Below are 26143 nucleotides of genomic sequence, written 5' to 3'. Positions count from 1 at the left end.
CTAAATAAGTGTACTCATAAATGAAATAATGACTGATTCCATGGCTAACTACTTAATAGACTTGAGACTATGAACAGACTTCTTGCTAAAGTCAGGAGTGTTTCTCGATTCGGCAAAGCTGAGCTTCCAGAAGATGGGTATCATAGGTGCTAGCAAGAGACAAGGGTCTACTAGAAGGAAGATAAGTAGTGGTGTGTTGGTGAATGTTTAAGAACCAACTTGCCATCAGGGTAATAAAAATAAAAAACCACAGTGAGATACCTCCTCACATCAGTCAGAATGGCTAAAATGAACAACTCACAAAACAACAGTTGTTGGCAAGGAAGGGGAACTCTCTTACACTGTTGGTGGAAATGCAAACTGATGCAGCCACTCTGGAAAACATTATAGAGGGTCCTCAAAAAGTTGAAAATACATAGCTACCCTATGACCCAGCAGTTGCACTACTGGGTATTTATCCCAAAGATATAAATATAGTCATCAAAGGGGTACCTGCACCTCAAAGTTTATATCAGCAATGTTCACAATAGCCAAACTATAGAAAGAGCCCAAATGTCCATTTACAGATGAATGGATAGAGAAGATGTGGTATATTTATACAATGGAATATTACTCAGCCATTAAAAAAATTATATCTTGCCATTTGCAATAACGTGGATGGAACTAGAGGATATTATGTAAGTAAAATAAGCCAATCAGAGAAAGACAACTATCATATGATGTCACTTACATGTGGAATTTAAGAAACAAAACAGAGAATCATAGGAGAAGAGAGGAAAAAATAAAACAAGATGAAATCAGAGAAGAAGACAAACCATAAGAGATTCTTAATCATAAAAAACAATCTGAGGTTTGCTGGAGGGGAGGAGGGTAGAGAGATGGGGTAACTGGGTGATGGACATTAAGGAGGGCATGTGGTGTAATGAGCACTGTTATATAAGACTGATGAATCAATGACCTCTACCTCAGAAACCAATAATACAGCATATGTTAACTAATTGAATTTAAATTTTTAAAAAAGGATCAACTTGCCAGGAAAAATATCCCTGATTTACAGCATCATTCAATTTTCATAATATAAACATTCCTATTATGACTAAAGTGACATCATTGAATGTAGAGTTGGGAAGAGAGGCAAACAATTCACAATCCCTGACATGGTGTGAGTGGCTTCAGTGCACCAGTAAACTACTCAAGACATCAGTGATATCCCAGGTTTTGACCACTTTTTCTGGTGTGTGTGTGTATATGATTTTATTCAAATAAAAAATGAAATGAAATACCTTAATTTCCAACTATACAGAAATGCAAAAATTTAAGTTGACAAAGTAGATGAATATTTATGGATATGGGAAGATATTCTGTATCAATATTTATTGATGGGAGGAGATGTCAAGCCAGTTAATACAGCATAGCACTTTACTGAAAATATAAATACATAATCAAATTCACACCCAGAATAGTCCAGAGTGAAACTGTAGATTATCAAAGAAAGAGATCAAATATCAAAAGCAATCAAGGAAAATAGACATCTTGGCTACTAAAGACAATATGGACTTCTCATCAGTAGCAAGGGAGACCAGAAAATCATTGAATAGTATCTTCAAAGTGTTGAAAGAAAATACTGTCGGGGTGCCTGGGTGGCTCAGTGGGGTAAAGCCTCTGCCTTCAGCTCGGGTCATGATCTCAGGGTCCTGGGATCAAGCCCCGCATCGGGCTCTCTGCTCAGCGGGGAGCCTGCTTCCTCCTCTCTCTCTGCCTGTCTCTCTGACTACTTGTGATCTCTGTCTGTCAAATAAATAAATAAAATCTTTAAAAAAAAAAAAAAAGAAAAGAAAATACTGTCAACCTAGAATCCTATAACCAACCAAACTGCCATTCAAAAATAAAGACAAGTAAGGATAAGAGAGATCACAATACACAGAAATCATCACTTAAAGAAATGTTAAAAGAATCTGAAAGAACTGCTAAAATAAAAAGAAGTACAGACAGAAGAAGTAGAATGCCAAAAGTAAACTCTAAGTGTAGAAATTAGTGTTAACATTTTAAGAGTAACAACTAAAACTCTAGAAAGAGATTCTAAAACTTTTAACACAGTTAAGAGGAAATTTTAAAATGTAATTTACCCTAAAAAAGGAAAGAAATGAGAAAATAGAAAAAAACATACAAGACATAGTAAATAGGATATACAAGTAATAAAGATAAATTTAAATAAATGTAATTAATTTAATTAAATAAAATTCATCAGTTAAAACAGAGGTTGTTGAGTTGGGGGGAAAAATCCAGCTATATGCTACTTACAAGAGACACATATAAAACAAATTGGGATACTGGGAAGGATTTTTAAATACACACTTGCTTAATGTTGAGGCTGAAGTTACTACAGTTTTGCCAAGTCAGACATTGACATTCTAAGTAACCACTTTTAAAAACTTGATTAGAGCTGCCTTTAATGAAATATATGTGGTACTTTTACATATGTATATACATAAATGCATACATATGTGTGTGTATACCTGTATGTGCTATGTATGATGGAATTGCAGGCTAAGATTCCTTAGCATTAGAGCTTTCTGCCTTCTTTTGTTTTTTTTTTAAAGATTTTATTTTTTTATTTGACAGAGATCACAAATAGGCAGAGAGGCAGGCAGAGAGAGAGAGGTGGAAACAGGCTCCCCACTGAGCAGAGAGCCCAATGTGGGGCTCGATCCCAGGACCCTGAGATCATGACCTGAGCCAAAGGCAGAGGCTTAACCCACTAAGCCACCAAGGCACCCCCAGCTTTTTGTCTCCTAACATAATTTCTAAGCCATGTTCTTGAATATGCTGATCAGAATCTTTCCTTCAAGTATGCTAAACACAGTTTTATGGTCTAGAAGAAAACGTGCATGCACATATAGACAGACAGCCAATGGCCATAGAATGTTACTACTGAAAAGATTTGAGTGATCCTCTAAATGTTCTTTTAAAGATCTCAGATCCTTTGGAGTCTCTGAATAAAGTTATGAACCCAGGGGGAAAAATTATGTCCTTAAACAAAATTATGCATGTTATTTGTGGAGATTAGGAGGGATTTACCCATCCCCCAGAAATAAATTCTTGAAATACACTGACAGCCATAGCTGGTCCCCAGTTCAGAAACCTACAGTGACAAGATAAACCAAAAGAGTTGCTAGGAAAAAATAGTGTTAAGTATGCCCAAGTCTGCCTGACCATGTTGTGGCCGAAGCAGAACACAGAGTCAGGGCCGGCCTCTCTCAATCTGTCATGATACGTTCCATCACCAGTGCTCATTTTACATTTCCCCACACTCCTGGAGTCATTCCTTGAAAGAGCACTTCTAACAGAAATGGAGGAAATGTGACAAAAATGTCAGGTAACATCTCCTTCTATCTGCAGAGCCATTTTAAATGAAATTCTTGAACCCAAAGATTAGTTAACTATTAGTTCAATGAATACAGAAGAGTCATATGGCCCAAATGATGATGAAAGAATCATCATAATGCATGCTATGTTTAGAGAGGCCTTGAAAAAAAAAAAAAAAGCTGGCCAATTCTCACGAGCGTTCTGCCCAAACCGATCCCCTTAAAAATCAGGCATGCACATAAAGAGAAAACAGAGAGCAGCTAGGGTAAGGCAGGTTGGTCTCTTAAACTATAATCCTTTCTAATAAGGGGCTCCTCAGATTTTAGAATGTTACTTGTCTCTTAAAAGCACCTTGGGTACTACCAGAAAAATGTACTTTAGAGTTATAAATCATTATTAATAACTATATGTAGATTTTTAACTGAGTGGAGATGGAAATGGTCTTTTAGTAATTCATGTAAAACTGGTCATGTCTTGAATGGGAGAAGATATTTGCAAATGACATATCAGATAAAGGGCTAGTATCCAAAATCTATAAAGAACCGATCAAACTCAACACCCAAAGAACAAATAATCCAATCAAGAAATGGGCAGAGGACATGAACAGACATTTCTGCAAAGAAGACATCCAGATGGCCAACAGACACATGAAAAAGTGCTCCACATCGCTCAGCATCAGGGAAATACAAATGAAAACCACAATGAGGTACCACCTCACACCAGTCAGAATGGCTTAAATCAACAAGTCAGAAAACGACAGATGTTGGCGAGGATGGGGAGAAAGGGGAACCCTCCTACACTGTTGGTGGGAATGCAAGCTGGTGCAACCACTTTGGAAAACAGTATGGAAGTTCCTCAAAAAGTTGAAAATAGAGCTACCCTATGACCCAGCAATTACACTACAGGGTATTTACCCTAAAGATACAAATGTAGTGATCCGAAGGGGCACGTGCACCCGAATGTTTATAGCACCAATGTCCACAATAGCCAAACTATAGAAAGAACCTAGATGTCCATCAACAGATGAATGGATAAAGATGTGGTATATATACACAATGGAATACTATGCAGCCATCAAAAGAAATGAAATCTTGCCATTTGCAAAGACGTGGATAGAACTAGAGGGTATTATGCTTAGTGAAATAAGTCAATCAGAGAAAGACAATTATCATATGATCTCCCTGATATGAGGAAGTTGAGAGGCAACGTGGGTGGTTTGGTGGGTAGGAAAGGAATAAATAAGACAAGATGGGATCGGGAGGGAGACAAACCATAAGAGACTCTTAATCTCACAAGACAAACTGAGGGTTGCTGCGGGGGGAGGGGGTGAGGGAGAAGGTGGTTGGGTTGTGGACATTGGGGAAGGTATGTGCTATGGTGAGTGTTGTGAAGTGTGTAAACTTGGCGATTCACAGACCTGTACCCCTGGGGCTAATAATACATTATATGTTAATAAAAAAAATAAAAATAAATTATTTTTAAAAAAACTGGTCATGTGTTCTCTAAGATTTTTTAAAGTAAGGGCTTGGATTGAAGACCATGGTCAAGAGACAGAAACAAGAAAATCTCCTTTGATTTCAAAAACTGCCTTATATTTCTTTGTTATCCTGCCTCAAAACTAAATTTTCTATAATTTACTTTTATTATTGAGAAATGTAGTTTTTTGAGGGGCACCTGGGTCACTCAGTCAGTTAAGCCTCTGACCCTTGAATTCAGATCAGGCCATGATCCTGGGTCCTGGGATCAAGCCCTGTGTCAGTTTGGTTCCATGCTCAGCAAGGAGTCTACTTGAGGATCCTCTCCCTTTGCCTCTGTCTCTCCCCGCTGCTTGTACCCATTCTCTCAAATAAATATATAAACCTAAAAGAAAGAAAGGGAGGGAGGCGGGGAGGGAGGGAAGAAAGGGAGGGATGGAATGAGGGGGGGAGGGAGGGAAGGAAGGAAAGAAGGATGGAAGGGAGGGAGGGAAGAAAGAAGTGAGGGAGGAAGGAGAAAGAGGGAGGGAGAGAGGGAGGGAGGAAGGAAGGAAGAAAGGGAAAGAAAGAAGGAGAGAAAGAAAGAAGAAAGAAAGAAAGAAGAAAGAAAGAAAGAAAGAAAGAAAGAAAGAAGAAAGAAAGGAAGGAAGGAAGGAAGGAAGGAAGGAGGAAGGATGGAAGGAAGGAAGGAAGAAGGAAGGAAGGAGGAAGAAAGCTGTTTGACAAAAAATGACTCAAACTTTTTATGAGAGGCGATGTATATGTGGAAGTAATTTTGTTTTAGCTATCAAAGTATCCCTTCATTAAGTGGAGTGTGTTAAAGATGGGGAAATAAAGTAACATTTATGATCCCCCATAAATATGAAGGACACTGTCTTGAGTCACTGCCTATGGGCTTATCAAGATGGACGTCTCGTCCTGAAAACCTATCCCATTGTCAAAAGAGACACTACATTTGGGAATTTTATGATTGACTGGATCCAGAGACAAATTCATATTTTAATATTGCTACTCCCAAATGAATTTCTGAATTTTCCCTACTGGATGAGTGAGTCAGAAACATGCAAGTTTGATTCAAATAGTGTGCATGATGGACCTGTGGAAGAAGAGAAATAGAAAGTTAACCCTTTTCCACCAGATTGTAAACCATATGAGGACAGGCCCCTTAACCTCTCCATAGCCATGTCCTTTGTGCTTAGCACAAATTCTAAGAAAATATTTATTGAACTAGTGACTTAATGTATAAATTTTCCTGGTACACTTGTAGTTGTTATTTGAAGCACCTAGGCTTCAAAATCTGGAAGAATTTATTTAAATTTATATAAAAAATTTTATTTAAAAAAATACAATCCCTAGCTCTCTGTAATTTTGTGTAAACACAAGGAGGAAAACAGAGAAAGGAGGACCACACATTAAAATATGGTCCAAATATCCAATTCAATGTATAGTGAATGTCTACTTCATAAAGTTATCCACCTCATAGTGTTTGGCTTCAAAATCTGCACCTGAGGGTTCTCGGGATCACTTGGTCCAATATCTATCTAGTCAAGCCCTGAGAGGATCAAGAATAGAATGAGGAAAGATCCAGGAACACAACGCAAATCTGATGCATGGGAAGGTCATGCCAGTCAATCGCTTCTATTTCCCTCTTTGCCTACTGTTACTCTTCCACCTTCCAGAACTTTTGCCCACCCCTGCTACTCACCGCTGTCATTCACTCTTACACCTGAAATGTCACACCTTGCCTGGCTTTTGGTCTCTGCATTTCTCCTTCCACCACACCTAGAACCTTTGGATCTCCACATGTAGGCTTACCTCCCTCCTCCTGTTCTGGGTACTTTAGCCATGAAAAAATCCAGCTTTCTTATCAGCACTCTGTCTACAAGCCAACAGCAAGTTTTGATTGATTTTAGACCATACAGCAATTTTCTCATCTTTATCTCTTGGGCAAAGTCATCAATTACATGTAAACATGTACACACGGGCATATGCATGAGAATACATGTTAACACGTACACATACATATACAGAGACACTCACACATGGACACACATCTTAGATAACCAATAAGGGAAGGTGAAAAACCACTTCCCTAGTTTCAAAAGTCTAAAAAACTTAAATGACTACTTTGTGTGGTACAGCACTGTGATGATAATTATTCATATTGGCAACCCTTGACATTGCAAGACAATGTGTTTTATGCTATAGCAAAGATTAATCATTTCTGAACAGTTTTAATGGCCAATGGATTTGAACCAGGTGAAATTTGGCAGTCTTGCCTGAGGATGCTTACTGGTTAACTCCATCTAGGCACTGGCTTGGTAACCAAATGTCTACTAGTTCCTGAGAACTGAGATTTCTCTTTTCAATGACATCTGAATGGAGATTTTAATGCTAAAATGGACATTATTAAATTCTCTTGTCTATCTGTATATCTATTTTTTTATGCATCCATCTGTGATATATATAAAGTTTTAGAACAGCCTGGCACCTACTAAGTGCCATATAAGAGTTCACTATTACAGAGTATTGTGGGCAAGACTTACCATTGGGTAATGCGGTTTTTGCCAAGATCTGAGCTTTCTCCTCCTGTTGTCTGCTTCGGTATCTAGTGCTGTCTCTTTTTTTCTCTCCATGTTACTTGATCTGCACTAATTTTTCTTCTGTATTCACCACTGAAATGCTGACTGGAGAATTAAAAATCACACAATAGTCTAAGCAAATATTTTAAATTCAATCAACAGAGCAGTAAGATTTTTTAATTTTATTATAAGAATTTAGTCACTGGTTTTCTTTTCACTGCTTTAGTGTTATATAAATTTCTGTACCCAGAATGAAATAATTTGACACCTGCAATAACACTCCTCAAACTTTCCATGAAGACTTTCTCAGGACACCCTTATAAGCCTATAAATGAGTCTCCAACTGTCAATGGAAGACTACAGACTTCAGGAGGCTTAGAAAGGAAAGAAGAGCTTCCCACAAAGTACTTTTCCTATCTCTCTTACTTCCAAATAATGCCAGCTGAAATAGTTTGCTATCAGCAAGAGGGAAGAGGAGAGAAAATATAATTTTAATTATCATACATGTGCTATAAATTGCACGACTATTAGTTATTTTGTTGATTTATCTTTTCGTCTCAATATAATAATAACTTCTCAATAAATGTTTATTTTTAAATAAAGTCAGTAAAGCAGATTTCATTCACCAGCACACCTAATTTTGTATCATTCTAATATAAATGGAAGTTTATTACATGTACCACAACTGCTTTGTACTACTTCAAAGCATGAAGAGAGAAACAAATATACTAAGGTATTTACTACCTGAAACAAATACAACTCTTGCTATGTCCTTGACAAGATCAGTTAAGGAACTGAATTGGTTCAGAGAGGAGAGTTATATTGGAGATTGGAGTCCATTCTACCATAATTTGATCCTACTGTTAAAATCATTTTACTCAACACCTAATCAAAGAGACTTTCCCTCCTACAGCAAGTGTTACACCTCCCCGGATAAATGAAGATCTCATTTTGTAAAATTTCACATAGTTTAGTTAACTACTCCTTAGATAGATACTACCCAAAATAAGTTATTTCCTTTCTTTTTAACTAAAACAACAAGGAAATTGGCAAATAAAAAACCACCGTATATGTTCATTGAGAAAAAAATGCCATGGACTATGTATCAAATGCTTTCTGACAGTATAATCTTACCAGAAAAAAATGGAAATAAAACAGTGTAATTCATTGAACTTTAATCAAGTCTTTTTTTTTTGTTAATCAAGTACAGTTCTCCTCTAATTTATTCAAAACTGAAAAAGAAGTCTGAGCAGATGTAATAATGAAAAGGAGCGTGTTCTACTTTGTGTGACACAAGCATTGTTTGACCTCTAAAGAGAACGGTGAGGTCTGACTTTTTACGTAGAAAATCAGAGCTTGGAAACCATTTGGCCAAAGGTCACAGACCAATGTCTTCAGGCTGAACTAGGCCCAGTGCCACAGGCCAACACATATGTATGAGGCACCCATATTTAGAAATCACAGATTTCCTATAAAAAGTCTAGATTTCGAGTTTCTCAAAAAACAAAAATGAGCAAACAAAAAACTGGGTTATGGGCTCCTCCGACCTGGAAACTCTCCCCTCTGGGTGGGAGTCCGAAGCTGAGGGAGACTAGGTGTCCTCAGGTATCCTCAATTGGACACATTCCTTTCAGGCTGCTGTAGAAATAAATAGGCCAAGCCCAACTTGTCATTCTTGTCAATCCTGAGACCTGGACGAGGAACAGAGTAAAATCCAAATGCAAAAGGATATAATTCTGCCATTTTGAGTTTTTGCTTATTTATCCATTTTACAATTGGTAAGAGCACATGACAAATCTCTAATGCCAAAAGCTATTCTCAGAATAAATGGCCATATTTTAATCAGCACAATATTCAAACTGAAGCAAAATTATTGTTTGTTAGAGTTTGGTCTGCTAGCAAACCTCAACAGGTTGTTAAGTTCTTTGAGAGCAGAGAAATCTTCGCTAGGCTATCTCTCATCATCCACCCATGCTGTCACAGCCCTATGGGGTGATGAATACTTGGGAGAAGGGGAGGTGGGCTGAGTCTCTTAAGGGAAGAATCTGAGTTGGAGTAACTACTTGTTACCTTGGCTTTCATGCATATGTAAATGACATGTCACAGCATTGTTTAAGAACATACAAAGGGTGGGGAGCACCAGGTGACTCACTTAGCTAAGTGTCTGACTTTGTCTCGGGTCATCATTTCAGGGTCCTGGGTTCAAGCCCCATGATGGCCCCGAGTCAGTTCCCCCACCCCCAGCTCAGCGGTGAGTTTGCTTGTCCCTCTCCCCTCTGCCCTTCTCTTTCTGCTCCTGCACTCTCTCTCTCTCTCTCAAATCAGTAAATAAAATCTTTTTTTTAATAACAACTGACTTTTTTTTTAAGATTTTATTTATTTATTTATTTTACAGACAGAGATCACAAGTAGGCAGAGAGGCAGGCAGAGAGAGAGAGAGAGAGGAGGAAGCAGGCTCACTGCTGAGCAGAGAGCCCGACACGGGGTTCGATCCCAGGACCCCGAGATCATGACCCGAGCCGAAGGCAGAGGCTTTAACCCACTGAGCACCCAGGCGCCCCAGTAAATAAAATCTTAAAAATAAAAACATACAAAGGAAACCTAAATATTGAGGTCAATTCCAAAAATATTCAAATTACGTTGCTATTTCACAAAATGGGTTTCAGAGGCCAAGTTACCTTAGTAACTGGCTGCATACATTTCATAGTCTGTGTTACATCAACCACCAATTTAGGAAAGAAATATTTAAACATTAAGGAATGAAATGTTTCTTCACCATAATTGATTTTCCTTATTCTTTTTTTTTTTCCCCCTTATTCTTTAAGAGGTTAAAACCATTGATACTTTTCATTTAGGGAAAAAAACAAATCTAACTTTCAATAAATATAAATATTTTTAAGGATAAAGACCACTTAAACTTAAAACTGAAATTGCTTTGAAGTGGTTCATGAAGACAGAAATAAAAATCATAAATAAGCATTCAGAATCTGAAACAAATTTATTTTATGAAGCAAAATGCATAGAATCAAATATTTTTCCATAGCAATAAATATAATTTTCCTTAGGGAGTTTGGAAAATTCCCTCCAAAGTTCTGATTGATAAGTTTTTTAAGAGAAAGACTGCTTTTTGAGGTAGTAAATTGCCTACTAACATATTCTCCACAAAGCTTCAGTGTTTAATACCAAGCTGCTGGGATACAAGTACAAAGACATCAATTATCCCAAAATAGATTGGGGCAGAGTCCAGTTCACTTATTAGTCCTTTAGGCTATGTCCACAGGGGACAGAGAGAAATAGAGATTTGGCAATCAGCTGGTTAATTTGATCACTGCAGACAACTGCGTTGTATAATTTAGGTCGGAAACATACCCTGACCTGGTATTCCTAATTTGGAACATTCATCAAATTAATCAAATAATCACCAATTCTCAGTTTCACTATACCCTGTAAACAGAGTCCTAGCATCAATGATCAAGTTTTCATTTACAATTATAAACAAAATGTGCCACTATCTGGGCAACTGCACCTTTTAGATGGTGTCGCATTTTCTACACAGCCCTTCCAAACCATCTTCATTCTCCCCAGTTATCAGACTAATTCACTTACCCTACTCCTTCCTGCACAGATGCTCTCGCTTCCTAGCGTACGTAGAAAATGGAGGCCATCAGCTAGAAACTCCCTCAGCTCCCCATTTCTCAACACAGATATGAACACTGTCTGTAATAGCACCTTCCTTAACTCCTATCTCAGCAGGAGAGCTTTCTTTTACAAAACTACCTCCTAGCATCTACTCCAGATCTAATCAGTACTACTTCTCTGGGAACTTGGTCCATCGTTCTACCTTCTACCTTTCTCTTTACACTGGTTGAGTCAACTTAATACATAAACAAATGAACTTTCTCTTAGGTGAAAAAGGTACCTTCATCCACCACTGTTAAAGAGTATAAATTAGTAGAGCCTCTTTGGAAAGCAATCTGACAATAGGTATCTGAGTGCCTTAAAAAGTTCAGATCTTTTTACCAGATTAAGTCCTCTTCTAGAAATCAGTTCTACAAAATATGGACCAAGCTTAATTTCAAAGGTATTTCTGTCAGTGTCATTACAAGGAGAAATGTGAAAAGAGAAACTAAATACTTAACAGTAAGAGAAGATTTCTGAAGAGTTTCTAATGTTGGGGGAAATATCAAGTGGGAAAGTTATACAAATCAAATTGACAGCTTGTCGGTAGGATCGAGCCAGGGAGTGCAATGGGTGTATACCAGAGGATGAAGTGGAGGTCCCTCTGCAAGTGACACTATTGGAGCATCATGAGCTAAGTGTCTGTCTGCTTCACTGCCCCAGCCCTCAGCAAGTAATGCAGTACACGAGGTGGACAGCTAACAAATATTTGTTGAATGAATGAGTGAGAGGTTTTATCTCTGTCTAATTAAATAACTCCATATGGAGAAATACCCAGGGAGCGGTGAGGGAAGAAAAAGGTCTAGCCAATTAGTTCTGACAACTCCACCCTGGTAATTAATGCAGGGACAGATGCTAAAGCCAGTCCTCTGTAAGTGCAAAAGGCAGGATGTGAAATCTCTAACATGGTCTCTTTTTAACTTGGTGAACATGCATGGAAAAGACTGGAAGGGAATGGTTAAAAATAGCAGGAGTGTTTAGAGTGGTAAGATTACACATGATCTTTCTGGCTTTTTAATACCCTCATGTACTGTCATACTATTCAGTAATGAATATGGAGTCTGCCTATAATTTGAAATTTTCCAAAATAAAAGCTTGCGTTGACTCCACATCCCTCCATGGCTATGGGCCTCTTCTCTTACAAGCAAGCCTCTTAGACGCATCCTCCAAATTCCAGGCCTTGCTTTGCTCCCCCCAAGAGTTACCTCTTGACCTGCCACTGTACTAACATTGGCATTGCTCTCATCACCAAAGAAATCAAAGGTGTTCAATCCCATCGTTACTTCTCTGTCTTCATCTTACTGAACATTTTGGCCTTAATTAATATGGCCGCCCCTGCCCCATCTGCTTGAAACCCTTTTCTCCTTGGGACACCCACCACTCCTTGATCTTTTATCCTTCACTTGCTCCTTTTCCTTCTCTTGTGCTCCAAATGATGGTCATGTCATCCAAGATTCTCTCTTTACCCATCTTCTCACTTACAGATTACCTTTAGGTGATGTCTTCACACCCTGACTTCAGCCCCTCTGTGTGTATAACTCTCTGAACTCACTTCTCCATATTATTCTGAGCTCTGACTGACCTATATCCAAGTATGTGGCCCACCAAAGCATACACAGAACTGTTGAATGTGTATCTCACAAATTGCCAGATCTAAAAAATGAAAACCTGCTCTTTTGCCTAGAACCTGGGTCTCTGTTCATTGCCTCCAATTCAAAGATCCAGGATCCTTGAAGGAACAGCCTCCTTCACAGTCTCTTTCACTGTCAATACATATAAACAGTCACTAAACAGTTCACCAAGTGAACTCTTCTCTGCGCACCTCTTGTTCTCTCTTGTGTTCTTTTAACATCTGTTATGTTCCTATGGGTAAAGCATGAATTAATACATCTCTGCCCTCAGGGGACCACAGTCTAGTGAGAGAACAGAGCAGTCATAATGGCAAGTTCAGCGGTATGGGTGTCTATAGGATGCTATGGGAATAAAGAACAACTGGGTGAATCAGAAGGAGTCTTTTGGTGAAGAATTCCTAAAGGACAAATTCTCCAATTCAGGCAGTGGTGGTAGGAATGAAGAAAAGGAAATGATGAGCCTGCGGATATTCTGGATGATGTTGGGGGAATGGTCAGAGCTGACTCTCAGGTTTCTGGCTGCAGTAACTAGATGAATGGCCACAACCCCTCCCTACTGCCACCACCACCAATAGGGTCAAAGGATGTAAGAGAGAAGCAAGTGTGGGAAGTAATGAGTAGTTGGAGCATGGTAAGTATCCGAGGCCTGTGAGAAACCCGGCACCTATGCATGTGTATTTTTTTTCACTTGGTAAATGAAGAAAACACAGACCTGAACAGTATACATAATATTCTACTGTTTGTGTTAGGAAAGGCGGGAAAAAAGAAACTATAGCCTTATTTGTCACTAAACATAAATTTGTGTTTGTTGATATATGCATAAAGAATGTCTGGAAGGATACATAAAGAAACTAAGAGCAGTGGCTACCTGTGGAGAAATGAAAGACAAGGATGGGAAAGACTCTGCCTTTTATTTCTGGGTTTGAAGCATAAATCAATTACCAATTCAAAAGATACTTCAAGGGGGAGATAGTAGTCAAAAGTGCCACAAAGACTGAAGACTACAACTGGATAAAGGGGACACTGGTGACTGTGGGGACAGCAGAGGGGGGAGTGGTGTGGGGAGAGAGGAGCCGCAGGCTTTGGAACGGGAGGACGGTGAGCCCTCTGCAGCAGATGAAGGAGTGAATGGGGGAAAAAAAGAGATTGTGGGGACAGCTGAGTAGGGCTGGTGAGAGGCAAGGATGTGACAGGGAGAGACTCAGAAGTTAGAAAGGGTGTCAGATATGGCTCTGGTCTCTAAGCAATGTCCCTGAAGTCTCCCCTTCTCCTCAGGCTGACCTTCTTGTGGTCACTGTGCTCTCAGGGCTCCCAACCATCCTCCGCGAGCTCCAACTCCACACTTCTTGACACACAGGTCCCTTCACGCCACAGTGCTGCTCACGGCACCCACTGCCTCTCCCCATTCATCACAGAGCTTCGCTCTTCCAGCCAGTGCCAAAGGAGTGGAAGACCTAATATCCCCATTCTTTGGACACTGACACATTCTTCCTTACCTGGCGAAGGTTCGGTCAGACACCACCCCTCTCAGAAGTTTTCCCTACCTACACCCAGGTGCTCTATTGTTTAGCAGTGATTTAAGCTCTCCTAGCTCTCTCCCTGGCTGAGTTGGATGTGGGGCGTATGTTTTCCTCATTGACCTCTGACTCTTTAAGCTGGTTCTGGACATGCACATTTGTCCACTTACCTGACCGGGGCCCTCTGCACAGATGACTTATGCTTGGTCTTCTAGTGTCTGAGTCTCCCCTCTCCCTCCTGGCCTTTGGCTCTGTAGCAGGAAAGAACCACTCTGGGAAAGTCCAGATCACAGTCCCAACCCCCTCCCAACCCAACACCAGATTCAAATGTTGCTAAAACATTTTAAAACAGAGGGCAAGACCTCTGAGGTTTGGCTGCTTTGTGAACAATCAGGAGCTCCTGTCCAAGCTAATAAGCTCAGTATGTTGGAACATAAAACTAATGAGACCAAGATCACAGACTTTTCCTAAACAAGTCGGTCAGCTCTGACTTTGCCTAAGGGACTAAAAATTTTTTTAAGTTTCCCTGTATCTTCTCTTTGACTTCAATCTGAGGTAAATTTGCATTGGGAGATATAAAATGTCCCTCTAAGAGCCAGGTGACTAGAGGAAATGGGTGGATTTTCTTGGCTTTGAGATCTTCTGTCAAACCATGTGAATCTATTACTTATTCCTCAAAAAAATTCATTTTAAAAATAAAAAATAAAAGTGAACATGCTCATCTTGATGGCAGTGTTAGAACTTGGAACCTAGATAACCAGGAATTCCAATATGAGTCCGTGGTGAACATTGGCTATGCCTCCCACCCTCTCTATTTCTTCCCTCTTTTCCTACTCCCGTCCCCCAGGCTCCCTGATTCCTTTCACCCATGTGTCTGCTGCTTTCCATAATACGGTAAGTTCCTAGTGCCTAGAAGAGTTGTTTTGCATTTGAATTGCACATGTTTTTCTTGATAAATGCTTATTAATCTTCTTAAATCATTTTATAGATCCAGAAAATATATACCTTTAATCCTCGTCAAATGTCTTATAAATAGACCTCTTTGGTCATGAAGTTAACAGTATATAGAAACAGGGTGGCAAAAATCATGAGATCATTAGATCTGGAACATAAAAGATATCAATAGTTCACTTAGTTAACAAGCATACACTAGCCTCTCTCATGGGCATGATGATGAAGTTGAGGGCCCTCTGTTTCATATCCATAGACTATATTTTAATCTTCCCCTTTAATATTTAATTCCACAAGGATTGCCACTTTTGTGGCAAGCACTGGGTTGACACTAGAGATACAATGTCAAACAAGTCATGGTCCCTGTCAGAGTCAGGTTGTTTGGGGGAACTGTTAGACTGGTTACAACCCTGGGTACCTATTTGCCTGAGGAGATGTGTATACACAATGTCTTTTTCTCTAAAAGAGAGAATACTAGTAACTACCAAGGACTGGAGAGGAAAAATGGCGGAAGACTGTCAAGGACAGGAAAAGTCACTTGATTTCAGTCCGTTACCCCACCCTACCCCATCCCCTCAATACATGGGCCCTGGTTTAGATCCACCATGATGAGGGAAATTTTGGAGTGAGAATTTGAAGAACATTTCTCATGAGAGTCACTCACTGGAACACTCGAGGTATAAGCAGTGCACCTGTGGGGCCCAAAGAATAAAGTGCTCAGAGAGCTGGGAGAGCATGGTTCTTCCCCAAACACTGACCAGACTCTCTGCCTCTGTGGAACCCTAAAATCCCATTAGAGGAACCTTTTCTCAATGAAGTATGTTGTCACAGGGACCTGTAGTTGGGCCAGGGACAAGTGACATGACAGGTTGCCAGACCAGGAAAACACGAATGAACTTGTTCCCACTCTGCAACCTGGAAGAGATGTTGAGGGGCGCTGGAGTCCTGCGTTCATCAAAGGGGATATAAAAGGTTACCACAATTTGATCTATAATCTTAGTAAGTCTTCATTTATACTCAAAGGTGGACAGAGTTTGGGTCCATTTGGGTGAGATAAAAATTGTGCTCAAAGTTTCTTCCATAGAGTTTCACACTTACTAATTTCTGTTCCCAGAATTACCGGACTTTTTAAAAAATAGCCAAAATATGATCTACTCAAATATAATCTTCTCGAGGACAAGCACTCCATCTTATTTCTCTCCAGATCTGCAGTTCCCACTGTAACACCTGTGTTCAAGTGCTGAATGTCTTAAATAATATCCAGGAGCATCAGTTCCATGGGAAAATATTATAGATTTACATCTAAAAGTTAACAAACAGCCATTTTTCATATTCAAAAGGATAACCTGTTTCTTACTTTGGTTACATATCTACTAATTGACTTTTATTAGTAAAAATCATGACAATAAGTCCCCATCACAGGACTTTTGAAGCTAATGAGAATACTGACACCCACAAAGACAAGAGAGTAGTAAAGAGCAGAGTGAGAGAAAGTCTGCTATAGGAATGAAAGTGATAAATGGTCCTGTCCTAAATGTAATGGTTCCCCCATTAGTACTACACCATCACTGCCAACCTGCCTTTATCACCTAGCCTTTGCCTAGACCAGAGGATCACAGGTGGGTAAGAGTTATAGACATTTGCCATCATCTTACCAATTTTCTTATCTTACAGTATCCAAAGGTCCTCACAGCTTTAGACTCTAGTGCTCTGAAAATGGATAATTCTGTAGGTTAAAGAACTGATTTCTATGAAGGTCTTGCAGCATCTGGCTCAGGCTGCTGTGACAGAAATGGGGTGACTTATAAGCAAGTGGTTTTTTTTTTTTCTCATAATTCCGGAGGCTAGAAGCCCAAGATCAAGGTGCCAGTATGGTGAGTTCCAGTGTGGACCCTCTTCTAGGTTGAAGACAGCTGACTTCTCATTGTCTTCCCACATGGCAGAAGAAGAGAGACACGGCTCTCTGGGGTGCCTTTGAAAAGGGCACTAATCCCATTCATGGGTGTTTGTCCCTCATGATCTAATCACCTCCCAAAGGCCCCACCTTCCAGTACCATCACACTGGGTGTTAGGATTTCAACATATGAATTTAGGGGGGACAAAAACATTCATTTCATTGCAGGAACTATTTAAATAAAAAGATTCCTAAAAGCTTCTGAAATTCATACCTGAACAAAATTTTTCAGGTCTCAAAATAACATGATTTCCATAGTACTTTGTAGCAGCAGAACTGCAGGATCACAACAGTATGAACATTTTAAATTGTAGAAGCTATTGTGAGGAGGTCTCCAAAAAGGTTGTAACAATCTACATTACTGAAAGCAAGCTCTTATTTTATCTGACCTGTCCTATATATGGAGATAAGAGAACACAATATTAAGTTAGTAGCTAGCAGACAAAATCAAAAGCATCAAAGTTATAAACACAAACATCTCTCCTCTTTGTCCCTCACGTCCCACTTCCTCATGGCAAGAGACACACATGTCCAGCAAAGACAACCAATGCCCCAGATGGCTTTCTAGATAAACAGAAGGAAGACGGTGGAGAATGTGGGCATTTAGACTTACTAAAAACAATTGCTAGGAGTAAGACCTTAGAGATAAAACAAAAACTATGACAATTTTGCTGTCTATTCTCTAAAAATACCCATATGCCCCAAAATAAATGAATAAGGAAGGTCATTGAAGCTGAGTTTGTGATACCCCAAAATCACCTACATGTTTTTCACTAGGGGAGTGATTAAATACATTCTTAGCAATACTCTGCAGACATCAGAAGGCTAGTAGTGACCAAGAAAGAGGTCTCTGATAGATTGTTAAGAAAAGCAAGTGACAGGACAATCTGAACAGAATGACCCATTTGGTTATAAGTACGACTGTGTGTGTTTGTGTGTGCACATGCCTAGCATGACACACACTAAATTACTACCAGTGGTGTCACTCGTCCTCCTGGAGGAGGGTAGCAGGAATGGAGTAGAACAATGGCATGGGCTTTTCCTTTACCCTTTACCTCCATATATTTATGTAAGCTTTTGTATATCATTTACTCGTATAAATCTTTCATGACAACTAGTTATTGCTTCTGTAATTATTCAATAAAGTGCCATCAGAGGAGTCTCTAAGACACCTCATATACAGGAAAAGACGTTGTGGGTACCAAGGATGCTTCCGTTTTCCCTAGGGACATGGGCCAGCGATTTCTACAAGTGCCATCAGGTCAGCATCACAGGGCTTGGTGATTAAAACATGCTTCTGAGCTGCCATTGACCATATAATCTAGCTCTCAATGGGATTTAAATATATCACAGCTTGACTCAATTCCATTTTATAGGATATAATTTCACCCCAAGCCAGGAATCCAGGCCCCCTAGAAAACAGATCTTTATTGGGCATCTGCCTCTGAGAGGCTGTGCCATGAGGCAGATGGAATTAATGCACCGGAATTAGTGGGAGATGAGAAAGCATTTTTTTCAAGTATATATTGATTTTGAATGACAATACCTCCCCCTCGAAAATCATCTAAATCGTAGCATTGTACACAGTGGAAATTCTCTCTCTTTACAATGTTCATTCAGAAAACTCGGGCTAAAAGCCTGGCCAAGGCCTGCCAACATCTGTCTGGGTCTCCTGGAATGTGACACCTGCTTACCATGGCTCAAATGCACAACCAGCAGTGGTCAACTACTAAGGAACCCAACACAGCACCAGAAGCCACTACTGTAGTGTGCTCACGAACAATATAAATCCACTAAGCTTTACTCTCAATTTTGAAATCCAGAAAAGCTCAAAAATGGAAAATTTTTTTCTAACTCATTTGCCCCCAAAACGAACCAGACCTGAATTCCGAACTGATAGAAGCTATTTACAGTCTTTATATTTATTTCACATATTGTAAATATTGAATATATTGAAAAATATTAGTATATCCATATTATGAAGTAGTCGTTATCCTGATTCCCGAGAGATATTTTATTCATTCAGAATATTCAGTATATTACCTTTCTTTTAAAAAAATGCAAAACTTTATTTTAAACTATGCATGTAAAAATGTATCTGATCCTAAGAGTTTCAAACAAGGAATGAGGACCTATATATGCTCTGATCAATGAAGCTTTGAAAGAAATGAGATTGAAGCTCTAATAATTAAAAGCAACATAGCTCTTAAAACATACACACACACACACACACACACACAGAACCTTATTAAGAGCTGATAAATCATAGCCTCATTATCCAGAGAAATAAAATGAGTCACTAGGAATAAGGAGAAGTGGAAATACGCCATGTCAAAACAGCTGGTAATAGGAAATGACTTTACTGCATTGGTATTGAGAGAGAGTGCCCTACATTTGCTAAATGATATAACACAGAGAATAATCTATTTATGGTGTAGGAAATAAGTATGATTTCTTCAAAGAAAACTTTTTCTGATCCTTCTAAATAGATATGATCTTACATTCTATCTTGGGAAAAAATTTTAAGGGGTCAGTAACAAAGACCACTGTAGTGATTCTGTAGGTACACAATCTAGCCAAACTGTAAAAACCACTGTGAAAAAGTAGAAAAGAACTGTTCTATAGATTTAACTCCATAGATCCATTGATTTTAGTAAAGGAAGGGCCTACAGAAAACATTAGTTTCATCCAGGCTTTGAAACTTATAAAATCACCTTGTTTGTATAAAACTTCTAGAAGAAAACTTAAGAGAAAATCTTAGCAACCTTGAGGTGAGCAAAGATTTATCGGATATGACACCCAAAGCATCATCCATAATAGAAAAAATTAACAAATTTAGACTCATCAAAATTAAATACTTCTCCAAAAATCACCACTGAGGAAATGAAATGAAAAGACAAGCCATAGATTAAGAAAAAATACTCATAAATCATTTATCTATATATGAATCATATGTATAAATATATACGGGTGTTTTGTATTCAGAATATATAAAAATACAAGATTTGATGAAGCACTTTATCATAGAATATACATGAATGGCTAATAAACACATGAAAATGTGCCCAATATCATTATTAATGGGAAAATACACATCAAGATGACAATGAGATAGCCCTACCAGACCAGTAGAAGAACTACAATAAAAATGACTGATAATACTAAGTGTTATTGATGAAGTGAAGAAACTAGGAACTTTACACATTGCTGGTAGGAATATAAAATGACCGCTTTAGAAAATAATTTGGCCTTTTTTTAGAAAAAAGGTTAAATGTACACTTAATCATAAGACCCAGGATTTCTACTCCTACGTATTTACCCATGAGAAATAAAATATATGTCCATGCAGAAATTTGTACACAAACATTCATAGTATCCTTCTGTGTCATAGGCAAAAACTGAAAATAGCCCCACACTGGAAACAATCCCAGAGAATAAGTAAAATGTTGATCTAAGTACTGAATACTACTCAGCAGTAACTGATGCATCCAACAACATGGCTGAACCTCAAAAAACATGTTGGTAAGGATAAGCAGACACCAAAGACTACATATTGTCGTTTCATTTTATGAAATTTAAGGCAAAAGTTGAGAGACAAAAATCATTATCAGTAGTTGCCTCGAGGTGGGGTAGGTGTGGTCATTAAAGTCAAAGAGGTACAAAAGGGGATTTCGGAAGTTACTGGAAACTCCCTACAATTGGGATGCAGTGATAATGGTACCAGTGAATCCGTGTCTCAGAAATCCCCGCACGTTAAAGTCCCGATCTTTGTTCCTATTTGATGCTCTCTCTTTCAGAAGGCAGATACACCAAGAATGTGTTTTAGGACCTAGGGGTTGAAATGACCAGAGGTGGTAATAAGTGACCGAGTGGCTACAGTTGGTACATTCTGTGCTCACTGCAGCATTGCTTACCGTAGAAAAGCTAGAAATAACCTAATGTTTATCAACAGAACAATGGTCAAACAAGAAAAAACTCATCCACATTATAAAAGACCAGGCAGATGCAGCTGTAAAAAAAAGAACGAAAATATCCTCAAGATATGTTATTAAGGAGGGGGGGAAGCAAAGTCATAGGACATTAATAAACAGCATAACATATATCTGTTACACACATATGTGCACATAGACACTGAACTACATAAAGCTTCCCTCTGGGGGAGACTGAGATGATGAGGGCAGAAGAGGATTTTCTTTTTTCATATGCTCTCCTGTAACATTCTAATTTTTTCACAAAATCCATATACCACTTTAGCTGTTTAAAAACGCTTTTGCTGGCCCATGACTAATATCACTTCTCAGCAATACCTGCTCCTGGGGAAGCCATGCTTTCCTTAAAAGGAGACTAGAGTGAATTACTTTGAATCATGTTAGAAAAAAAACACGTACTACAATTGTCTATCAACCAGCAGTTTGATATACTGCTAGCTTAATAGTAATAATTACAACAGTCTTGATGCACATAGTTTTCTTCAATGACAGCCCTATGATGTAATGTGGCCACCCCTACTTTGGATGCTCAAGAGGTCAAGACACCCGCCCAAGACCACCCAGGTAGGCAAAGTAGAAGTGAGGTCTATAACTTACAATCTGGTATTTTTATTTAGCTGCCTGCCTCATCAAGGATGATGATCTACATAATGGTGACCCTGAGGCACTACAGGATCCTAAAGGACTCATGAATCATCAAAGAAAGATTTAATTATATTTACTGTAGTTTGGGTTTTACCCATACTTTATTGTGTTATAATCCCTGGAAAAGTATTCAGCCACATATAACACACACCATCACCCTTGTTCAGAATAGTTGATTAACCAGATGCCTCTGGCAAGACTGAAACATGGAGAATGTACTCCAAGTTGATTCCCTTCATGATATAAGACTTTAACTTTCCTCTGAAAGAGAAGATACCTCTCTGCCCTAACTCCCTTCCACCTTTAGCTCAGAAAGCCTTCAGTTCTCTCTTTCCCCAAAGACCAGGTCAGCCCAAACTTCCCACAGTGGGAGGGCAGAAAGCTCAGAAGGCGGCACGCTGAGCCACCACCAGCAAAGGCCTCAGAGTGCTACGGCCTTCAAGCTCCCCTCCCAACTCCTATCCTACAGCTGGGGTTCTGATGCCAATCTCCTGGCCACCATACCTTCACTCTAGCCAGACACTCCCACAGCCTGTAAATAGGAACATTCACAAGGAAAAGGAAGTGGGTAAGTAATTGAAAGCATGTCTGAGCTCGGGCTGAAGGCCTGTAGCCATACTGCTTTGAGGAGCAAATGTGAGCCTTCAAACTCGGAAGTGGGCTTCTTCATGGCAACGCCAGACTAATCCAACAAGAGGACTGTAATTTAAGGGTTGATCCACACAGTTAACACAGGTTAAAACAGACCTAGGTTTTAAATGTGGCAACAAGAGATAAATCTCTAAGACTGGGAATCATGTAGCCCATGCTGAAAAATAAAGAGGCAGAATTGTGTATGAGGAGCCCATTTTGGAACAAAACAGGGAGCCCACTTTGGACTCCAGTTAGAAGCTACTTTATAGATGAGAAAGTAGAGGTGCAGAGAGCACTTAATCATCCAACTGCCTCTATAACTTCAAGATAAGAATGATGCATACCTTTGTTAATAGTATGATTAAAGATTGACCTACATAAAGTCCCTGGTACCATTCCTGTCACATAGTGACTTGCCTACTGAAAGGTAATATTACTATCAGACTCTCATCCTGGTTCTGCCACAAAAATGAGAAAACAAGGTAGATGATTCTTTAAGATCCCTCAAGGTCTAACACTTGGTGATTCTATTATTGAAATTAGCAAGCTGGCAGCATAACTTGATTATCATGACAAGCCCACAGGACTCCATAGGTAAGGAATTCATGTCGGGGACTTATCCTGGGACATTTCCAGGTCTCCAGGACACCACTGTTTCTGCTGCCCACAGAGCACGAGAACAGATCCCAGATTGCCTCCTTAGTAAACCACCACCCAGGTGTTAGGCCAGGTGTCCCCTGCAGAAGTCATTAACCACAACAATGAAATGAAAGAAGTACAATTCCTACCCCCTACATTATTTCTTCTTAAAGGTTTTTGTTGTTGTTTTTTTTTTTTAACCCTCCATTGGTAAAAATAACACATGTTCTTTGTGGGTTGGGAAGTGCAAAAAACCAGAGGAGGAAGTTGTCAATTATAACCTCACATGCAGCTGTAAATACCTCCGTTTACTTCAGATCTTTTATCTATACATATTCCTCTTTAGGTAAGTGAACTCATCATTGCATGTCAAACTGCCTACTTTACTTAACGTTTTAACAACAATCGATCCCCCTGGCCGGTGCCCAAGCTTGAAGCTTGAACACCGGCAGATACACATTTTAATCCGCCAGTCTCCTAAAAGCTTTGAGGGAAAAGAATTCCAGAGAAATCAGTAGTCACCTCTCATAAACTACTTGAACCCCATGATTTTCAGAGTCCAAGGTTATTCCCAAGACACGGTTCTCCTTTGGCTCTTAATGAACTCCCTCGGGGAGGGAGGGAGGCATAAAAGGGGAAAAGGGCTTAATTCCTCTCTCACCCCTGGGTTTCTGCATCAGAACTTCAGGCAATGGACATAAAAGACTGAATGGGTGTAAAGCAGGGATGGGGAGTTATGTCCATGGAGCGGCTGGAACAGAAAAACAAAGATCAGGGCACCTGGGTGGCTCAGTGGGTTAAAGCCTCTGCCTTCAGCTCGGACTCCCAGAGTCCTGGGATCGAGCCCCACATTGGGCTCTCTGCTTGGCATGAAGCCTGCTTCCCTTCCTCTCTCTCTGCCTGCCTCTCTGCCTACTTGTGATCTCTGTCTGTCAAATAAATAAATAAATAATTAAAAAAAAAAAAGAAAAGAAAAGAAAAAAGAAAAACAAAAATCCTCCTCCCAATACCTTCTGTCCATGCAGTGGCCACCTGAAATGAGTCAGGCCCTATTTAACAACACCCACCTAGTGGTCCAGGTGATAGGCCATATGTACCCCAGAAAGCCTTGACCTCATGAGGACACACCCCTCAAGGTGGGTGATCACAGGAGGTTGTAGTCAGGAGGTTTCTGTGGATTATAAAAAAGAAAAAGAGAGAGATAAAGGAAAGAAGGGACGAGATGATGAGGGAGGGAGGAAGGATTAAACTACTTTGAAGGAGAATATGAAATAAATTAATGTAATTTAAAGTTTAATATTGGCAGTATCTTTGATAAACTTGTGGGTGGAAACCCCAGAAACCGTTTGGGGCTAAGCTTTAGTCAGGAATGATAGAGTTAGGATGGTGGTAGCACTATTGTCATTTTTTAAAAATAATACCAAAGAATTACCTTTCCTTTCAAATAGGACATCTTGGTCCAAACATGAAGTCAAAACTCAGAGCTACCCACCAGCCAGCCACTAATATTTGGTTGCTGAAACTCCAGATGGAGAAGAATAGCCAAGAGGAGGATGCTGTTGGAATTCAGAGGTTTGCAATAGGAGGTGGGCTTTTATGCACCTGCCACTTCAAGGGAACTGAAAGTTTGGCAAAGAATCAGTGAGGTTGTATTGCACTGAGAGCGGGCCTGGATAATTCAGGGAGAAAAACTTCCAGTGCAGAACAGTGTGGTCATCTCTGCAGGCTGGTTGGGAACACACTGTCAAGCCATATACCTGACCCCTTACTTCTCACCCCTTCACTTGGTACTTGTTATACTTGGCCAAAGTGCAAATGATGGCATTAAGAGAAAATGATTTTTATTATTTCCCTTTTAATCTCTTTTCTCCAGGGTTTAGAAAAATTAGAATTAGACTTCCTAGCATGTTAATTCTCTAATACATGTTGTATTGATCCTCATTTTCCGAAAGGGCCAGTGCAGGGTTAAGCACCTATTGGAAAAGTCTCTTAAACTTGTAATTATTTTACATCTTCCATTTTATAGCAGCCTTGTATACTAAGATAGAGCCAAAAGTAAACTAGCGTACAGGTATTCATCTCAGGTAGTAAAATGTGCACTCACATAAATTATTCAAATAGCCACATTGAAAAAATCCATTAATTAATACATGTCTTACTCCCACAGATATAGTTCATTCCCTTTAAGGATAAAACTTCATCTTAGATACAATTCTTACTCCAAATTTTTAGACTTGCCTTTCAACTTCAATTTTCAATTTGTTGTTGATGGGCTTTTGGTTTTCTTTCTTCTCTGATAATCCTCAGGAATGATCACCTTGGAGGATCACGGTAATGAGGTAGTTGTGATGGGGAGAGGGGTTTCTCTATGGGTCTCCTCAGTAAGTCAGGGCCCCTCATAATGACACCTAGAAAGATGGAGAAGACACTAAAGAACCCAAAATAAGCACAATGGTTATAATGGGCAGGATATTGAAGGTGCCAAAAAGCTCTAACAAAATCAAGGTACATCTCACCTTCCAATGTTTCTCCCTCCAACTACCTCAATGCTGTCTCTGGTTTTCTATTAAGGCTTCTCTAATCCCCCTCTAATGACCTTCCCAGAAATCCCTTCTTCCTTTGGATCACTAGTGCTCTGTTTGTACTATATTAAAATGTCACTGCCCTGTAGTATTGGTCATTAGTGTCCCATCATTTTACATAGATCATTCTCCCTTTAAAATTAAGAAATTTCTCTCAATTCCAATAAATCCCCACAGGCCCTCAGAGCAGTGGCTGATCATGTGAGGCTTGGTACCTACCCAACGTGAGAGTACTGACCCATTCTTAACCTCCAATGACCCTGCTTATCTATCCTTACCCCTGCCTGTATTTCCTCATTCCCACCTTCTAATCTCCAGTCCTAACACCTCTCTCCATCCCACACAGAAACATCATCCTTTCTAATGCTCAAGTCTTTCAAGTGCCTGGAACCACAAATGATACTGATTTGTTTTGTTTTTCAGTTTTATTTCATAATCCTCTCATTCACAAGGTTCAGGTATGGTGTCCAGGTGGGTTTAAATACTTTGTCCTTGAAAATA

General features: G+C 39.4%; 1 long non-coding RNA gene across 1 annotated transcript; it reads right to left on the bottom strand.

Moving 5' to 3' along the window:
- Positions 1 to 7451: 7451 nt before the first annotated feature.
- LOC116878199 lies at positions 7452 to 24167 on the bottom strand. Its single transcript, XR_004384790.1, has 3 exons — positions 24128 to 24167; positions 8971 to 9114; positions 7452 to 7528 (listed from the first exon to the last, which is right to left on the bottom strand). It is a non-coding gene; the product is annotated as an uncharacterized LOC116878199 (long non-coding RNA).
- Between the last annotated feature and the right edge of the window lie 1976 nt (positions 24168 to 26143).

Source organism: Lontra canadensis, unplaced genomic scaffold, assembly GCF_010015895.1.
Source record: "Lontra canadensis isolate GAN:19392208 unplaced genomic scaffold, GSC_riverotter_1.0 scaffold56, whole genome shotgun sequence".
NCBI lineage: Eukaryota > Metazoa > Chordata > Mammalia > Carnivora > Mustelidae > Lontra > Lontra canadensis.
Note: the sequence above shows the minus strand (reverse complement) of the source record. Positions and strands in the feature narration are given on the sequence as shown.